This window comes from Euprymna scolopes, chromosome 22, assembly GCF_053919585.1.
Source record: "Euprymna scolopes isolate OS-2025 chromosome 22, ASM5391958v1, whole genome shotgun sequence".
Classification (NCBI taxonomy): domain Eukaryota; kingdom Metazoa; phylum Mollusca; class Cephalopoda; order Sepiida; family Sepiolidae; genus Euprymna; species Euprymna scolopes.
The window spans coordinates 42,547,827-42,553,600 of record NC_136503.1 but is presented as its reverse complement, the minus strand read 5'-3'; the positions used below and the strand labels follow the sequence as shown (position 1 = coordinate 42,553,600).

The window sequence follows — 5,774 nt, the reverse complement described above, 5'->3', positions numbered from 1 at the left end:
TGGCCATCCTTAAGGCTGCTTGAGTTTCAGTACATCTATTACATTTGGGACAATGGAAAAAGTGATTTTTGTGCACAATGGCAGCAGCACAAGCTGAAGAGAACCATAGCGGGCTGTTGGGTTTTTGTTTGAATTTTTTGGAAGGTATAAAGCTATCTATACCTACAATTAACCATTCCATCAGGTCTGATACTATGGAGGACACGTTCTTTTTAAACACGGAATGTAGAGGTAGATCTGATATAAATGAACGGAAGCTATCCCAGTCAGCTATAGAGTAACGATATGCAATGGAGAGGTATGTCGGAGGATTTATTACATGTTGTTTTTATCTTAACTGAAACAACTGAGTGGTCAGAAGATCCCAGTGGGGAAAGAACGGAAGATGAACATAGCTCAGGGCAAGTTGTGAGAAAAAGGTCTAGGAAACTTGCATACTAACCATCAGTGCCAGGCACACTGGTGGGTTTGTGAACAATCTGTGTTAGCTCATAAGCAATAGAGAAATCGTGTCAGACCCTCCACTCATCATCTGTCTTGTTTGAGTGGGTTAACCATTCCACATTGTGAACATTGAAATCTCCACAGACGTGAATGTTTGCTGAAGGATACGCAGACAGGGCATGATCAATCTCAGGTATGCTTTTAAAGATAGTAACTCTGCTGTTATGTGGGGTGATAGCGTGCAAATATAAAAGCAGTGGTGTGAGCAAGTGCAACCCGGAAGCACATAAAGGGCAAATTAGCGTCTTCTCTTGAGATGTCCTACCACATGAAAAGCCATCTCTAATGTAAGCACATATTCCATGCCCATGTCGATCTTGGGGGTCAGATTTGAATGTTAAATTAGAATATCCTTTAATTACAAACTCATCTAGGAAAATAGTCGATCCAATGTCAGTTTCGTTTTGGGAGAATAGGTTTGGTTTGGTCTCCTGGATTTGGATTTTACCCTCCGGAAGATTGGAACGTAGACCTGGGGGTCTACATTTGAATAAGGAGACATAGACGCGGGGGTCTACATTGGAAGTTGAAGTTCTGGGTTTAATTGTGTATTCTTTCTGGGGACTTTTCATGATGAAGTTGTTTTAGTATTTGTGAAATGGGTCGACAGACTTGGTTAGAGCAGGGCGGAGAGGGAAAGTAAGGAAGAAAAAGAAGAGAAGAAATATTTTTTTGTAGACCATGATAAGGTAAAGCCGTAACAATTACCCATTAATATAGCATCGAGAAACCCCACGGGAAACTACTGCATGGTCCAGAATTCATTCACCAAATGGCAATACGGCAGTTCCAGTACTTTGCACCTGCTGATAAGACGATAGCTAGAAAATTGTTTCTGTTCTCCGTACTTTAATTATCCACGTACAGTATTATGTCGTTGTATTACAGCTCCTCAGTGCGGCTAGACTAGCACTCAACTCTAGTCAGGGATTGAATCTACAATCATCTAGTTGATAGCCGACAGTTCTAACCTCCAGCCATGGTATCGGTGCTTGTAAACGACCTCAAACAAATTCATAGGGTCGCGACACTGAACATGCTAATATTTTGGACAAATGTTTGGTTAAAACCAGAAGTCTTCATCAGACGAATTAATAATAATAATATATATATATATATATATATATATATATATATATATATCGCTTTTAAATTCAAGATTTGTTGTTGTCATTGTTTGTTTAAGCGATATTAACAGCTTTGAAATGCTGTTATTTAATTATTTCGCTACCTTAGCATTATTAAAGGATTATAAGCTCTCTGTTATTCATTCATATATATATATATACACACACACACACACACACACACACACACACACACACATATATATATACACACACACATACATACATACATACATACATACATATATATATATATATATATATATATATATATATATATACTGAGAGAAATAAGTAGACATAACCAAAAATAATTCATACATGTTTAATTTTTTTTTTTTTTTTGCTTCCTTCGCCGATACCTAGCACAAGATCTGGCATAATATGTTAAGTGTGACTTTACAAGCCTAGCTTGTTTAAGAGATAGATAAGTAGGTTAGGGTTAGGATTAGATTTGGAAGTGGTAGTACGTTTTAAGGTTAGTGTTAAGGTCAGTGGTACTGGTCTTCTGTTGTCCATAAGTTGCGTTATCTTGAGAGAATCACTTAATGCCGACCTTCCACTCATTTGGCCTATCTTTAGATGAAAGTTGACGACATATTTTACAAACAAACACATGAATCATTCATCATTTCTGTCCTAATTTTATTTAGTGATAATCCATTCATAAATTCATCAACAACAACAGATAGTTTATCAAACAAGTCTTCAAAATGTCCAATCCATCGATTAAGAATTCCTGCTGGATCTTAGACAATCCAACACAGAATAAACATTGTCCTCTGTGAAGATGTCACACTGTGAACTTATTGATCAAAACTTATTAAAGGGTGTCGACATCTATAAGTAAGTTATGAAAATATGTTTGTATCAATTAAGCTAGACAAAGGCGCTCACCTTTTATTCCTGTAGGGAATCGTCAGGCTAAGTGTATGGAATTCATATTATTGATTGTTTTTATATATCCATCTGGTGTTTACTCTCGCATTTTTTCTATTTTATTTTAATAAATATATATATATATATATATATATATATATATATATATATATATATATAAAATATATCTTAGTCATCGACATACAGACCTGTTTCGTTGTTTCACAACTCATCAGTGCCGCTAGACCAACACCTCTCCCAAGCCGAGGATCGAACCTAGAACCGTCGTGATGACAGCCGGCAGTCCCACCCCCTAACCACGGAATCGGTGGCCGAAATTAAACTGTCCGAATGCGGATTTAAACAAACATCCGTCCGCTACTCGTAGAGGGCTCAAACGTTTTGTTTGTAAACAAATTGCGAGCTTCGCATTATTTCAGCTAAATCAAGTAGCGAGTAAGATAATTTACGAGAGTGCTCTACCGAAGAGGGGAGCTTTATGAAATATATCTTAGTCATCGACATACAGACCTGTTTCGTTGTTTCAATGTGCATATTAGTGATAGAACGATTCCAATATTTTTCTCGATTCCATACTAAATTCCCGAATCCGATACAATTACCGATTCCGATTCCGATTCTTTGTAAATCACTAAATATTTAACTATAAAAGTGTTATTTTGTCTCGATTACTGTAAAGACACATCTTAAATGTGCATATATGCTCTGTTGTTATATGTAAACAATCATTGAGCTTTTATTGAAAAGGTTGGTCTATTAAAAAAATCTCAGTTCTAAATCATGATGGCGAAGCTCTCTGTAATATATATATATATGCAAATTATTGGGATCTTTTTCACCGTAAAACGGACGTATGTTTTCAAACAGATTAAACACGTTGTATAAATGCTTATACACTTGTGAAAGTTCTGATCAATGAGACGATAATTTGCCCCTTTATTACAGAACCATGTTTAATCTAGGTCGGGTTGTGGATCTTTAAGTCCATGCCCATTTCTAGGTCACATCCTTTCGTTGGCTGGGCTTCTCGTCCACAGTAAATAATAGAATAGTAATGAGTGTTGAAAGCAAATAAATGCCAACTGAAACCGTGCAACAGAAATATCAACCTTTTATTTAACTTTATCGCTACAATTATATAAATGGAACTCTGTGTGTGTGTGTGTGTGTGTGTGTGTGTGTGTGTGTGTGTGTGTGTGTGTGTGTGTGTGTGTGTGTGTGTGAGAGAGAGAGAGAATTCCCCATGGACTCAAAAACTACGTTCTCTACGAGGTGGAACGATAAAATTGTCGCCCTAGAAAAGACGACATGATTCTATTTCCGTTTGATGAACACCGGTTTTATTTTTCTACTAGTTGGTCAGCTGTGTACAAATCACAAGAGCGATAAGAGCATTCTAGTGACGCAATAGTCAATGAGCGAGATCGGAGATGCATCGCTGTACAACTCATGCTCTCTACTGATCTAAGTTATGACAACAGGACCATTGCCAGCACCTTCAAAATGTAAATCTGGACAGTTTAATGTTTGAGAGCACAGCTCAATGCATCGGACGATCTACAGTTATGGTCTTTGGTGTGGTTTCAAGTGAGGGCCACATCATGCTACTTCACATCTTCAAAGTTGATTTGAAAGTCAACACCAAAGTGTATATGGATGCGCTGAAGAGTGTGGTGATCCTCTGGTGTAATCAAGTGGTCACCGACAGACCCTGGGTGTTACAGTAGGATTCGGCGCTAGCCCACAAGTCCAAAGAAACCCAGGCTTGGCTTCAGACGGCTTTGTACCTTTCTCTCACTGGGGGAACCCCCTTCTCCCCTGACCTGAACCGACCTGAACTACTTCATTTGGCCGTATGTCGAGTGTAACTGCTGGCAGCCATTGCTCTCGGAGGTGAATGCGTTGCCATGACAACAAAAATAAATGTGTCGTGTATCAAAGGGAAAAAGGAAAACCCCTCTTTTTATTTCCTTAAATTATTGTTTGCATTTTATTTCTGCTCCTTCGTTGAAACAGGGGTTATAGATGAGTTCGAACAAATTGAATGGTCATGTGACGGCCCTTTTTTCTGCAGGATTAGCATAAAGATGAGAAGAAGGTTGTAACGAAGAAGCCCCGAGTTCTTAATTGTAAACGCCTGGCAGACGATGCGAATTATGGTATTATTTTTATGATTATCGTTGATAAGCAATGAGAGAATTTAAATCAATTTCACTCATGGTTTTCACGTATTTTACTTGAAATTCTTTACTTCTCTTCTTCAATCGTCATTTAATCCTTTCTTGTTTGTGTCTGTTTTTCTTTCGTTATGCAGTTTTCCCGGTGTAATAATGATGTCAAACTGTGAAATGATTCATTTGAGCATCTGTATGAAAGCCTTAAACCTTGTCATTCCAACGGCCGAGTGCAATTACATCGAGAACATCACCAGCATGATCTCCCACCAAAATCAGCTTGATCACCGCCATCCACCCGAGTATTTGTCAAGCTCCGGCCGCCGCTTGTGAAAAAGGCATGCTCCCAGTTCCAGACCTATATCGAATTGATGATTGAGGCTGGAGGCGGCTATATTAAATAGATGTCATTATCAAGTTACCTGAATTGATTTTTTCATTAAAAGATTTAAAATAAAGCTGTAGTGTTGTTTTCTTTAGGGCGAAAATTTTAACGTTCTATCCCATACACTGCCATATATACTCTCTCTTTTTTATTTTTCTTCCTTTGAAGATTGTAATGCCGGGTATGGGGCAGCCAAACCAGTTGCCAACATTGCCCCGCTTTTCATTGAAACCAACCGAGAGCTCTTTTTAGTATCCTCGCTGTTCCCTTAAGTGCAATTGTCTGAATCTCTTTTGCACTTGGTTCACCAGGAATATTAGTTAGGTAGGACTTCAGGTTCTTCTTTATAAGCCCTGTGGCATCTCACAATGTATTGCAGGGAGGCATATGAAGCTTCCTTCCAGTGTATCGAACTAGAACAGGCAGTCAATCGATTTGATTGAATAATGGGCGATTTCACAGATTTTATATAACAATAAAAATATGAGAGAGTGAAATATTCGTTGATCATCATTCAACGTCGGGGCTCCCAGCTAATCATCTATAAAATAGTAAGTGTTAAATCATTACTTGACATACCAAGATAATACCGGTCACTGGACAGGGAAAATTAATTCCAAACCACAACCTCCCTTTACGAAAATTACAAACAATACTAGATTTATACTTGGGCAAAAAAGTTAT

At 37.9% G+C, this 5,774-nt stretch overlaps 1 long non-coding RNA gene across 1 annotated transcript in view; it reads left to right on the top strand.

Annotated features, from left to right (window-relative positions):
- LOC145243782 (uncharacterized) overlaps positions 1 to 5,153 on the top strand; it is a 65,610-nt gene extending 60,457 nt beyond the window's left edge. Inside the window, exon 2 of the long non-coding RNA XR_013862939.1 lies at positions 4,846 to 5,153. This is a non-coding gene — a long non-coding RNA (uncharacterized LOC145243782). The remainder of the gene's footprint in view (positions 1 to 4,845) is intronic.
- The last annotated feature ends 621 nt before the right edge of the window (positions 5,154 to 5,774 follow it).